Source organism: Mastomys coucha, unplaced genomic scaffold, assembly GCF_008632895.1.
Source record: "Mastomys coucha isolate ucsf_1 unplaced genomic scaffold, UCSF_Mcou_1 pScaffold7, whole genome shotgun sequence".
In the NCBI taxonomy this organism is placed as follows: Eukaryota; Metazoa; Chordata; class Mammalia; order Rodentia; family Muridae; genus Mastomys; species Mastomys coucha.
Window position 1 is genome coordinate 90,626,753 of NW_022196913.1, and position 1,591 is coordinate 90,628,343.

The following is a 1,591-nucleotide window of genomic DNA, read 5'->3' on the forward strand; positions in this document are numbered from 1 at the left end:
ATTAGTGCTTAGAGAACATCACTCCGGTCTTAGGCAATCTTTTTATCATCTCCAGCCTCCAGCAGCATGCTAGAAACCTCGAAGGCCTTAATGACTCTGAGGCTAGAGGTGGGCCTTGCCACTGCTTTTTCATTTCTATTTGTATTTTTCTGGAATTTTGAAGGCCAAGAACACATTGACTTTGACAGAGGAGGTCACATCTGTGCAATCTCTCCAGATTAGTCAGTGCCACTGACATGCTATTTAGCATTCTGCTGACATCTGGCTCTGTTCAATGGAGGCAAATTGATGTGTCCCCTCTTTGACAAGCACATTCATGCAACTGCTCAGGTTTCTCAAGTCTCCAGCCACATCTGGCTTCCCCAGTGACTCAGATCACGGAAGTTTGTTTCCTCTGTTTCAAGAGCTATGGAATGGCTCTTTGTTTTCATATTTTGTGGTGGTCACACTACTAATGATGAAGTGACCTGACAACCATATTGATTCTAGTGCAATTTCAAATCATGGTAAGATTTTATTTTATATAATAATGCATAGTATTTCAGGCAATCATGAAGGTGGGAGAGTGATGTGTCTACCAAAGGAATTGTCTCATGGCTTCTAGTAAATCCTCTGAAATTTCTCATCTTATTTTTTAAAAATTCCATATCTTTAATCAGTTCACTCAGAAGATCTAGATAGTAAATTGCAAGACAACTTAAAATGAAGATTTAAAAATCTCAAGACAAAAAACCCCAGATGTTGCCAAGTACATTTATGTGCCATCTGTCAGTTCTGACGTTTTGACTCACCCTCTGCCCCTTCCTTGCATGGTCAGAATTCTGAGCCACTGAAGTGAGTGACACAGCATAGGATTCTTTGCTTTGAGACACTGTATTCCCCCAGCTTTCAAAACATCATTTCTGTCAGAGCAATGCACCTCATTCTTCTGAGTACTGAAATCAGGTCAACCTCTTTGCCCTCTCCTTCCTTAATATGCTTCTCCATTATCCACCACTGAGTTGAGATTCATCTAAGGCTCTATGGTGATGCTAGGGCTCATAAAAGAAATTTGTGTGTTCCATATGTTTGGTTGCAGATGGAAAATGGGAATTCTGAAGGACACGACCGAGAGAGTGCTTCTGCATGGAGCACGGATTTGGAAGTTAGATTACCTAAGTTGGGATCTCAGCTCTTCATCTTATTGGCTTTGTAACCTCTCAAGCTGGTTACTTAAATAGTGTGACCCTTCATTTCCTGAGTGGCAAAACTTTCCTATTTAGTTGTCTGAGTATCTAAAAAAATTGGGACAGTTAGAAGAGTTCAAAATGTGCAAAGTGTTTGGTCATCATTCAGGATGTATTATCTAGGAAGGTGATATATATCTTACAGATTTAAATCATCCAACTCTTTAGAAACTCCTAAGTCATCAGCACAAATACCTCCACAGACAGGCAAAATGGCTGGTGAAAATTAAACAGTCTTTCTATAAGAAGGAGTAATTGAGCCTTGCTGAGATAAAGGCATTTACTGAAGGAATACTTCCCACTGAGAAGTCATGAGCTAATTAAATCAGCCCAGTCTCTTCCTGTCAGTCTCTGAAAATGTCTGC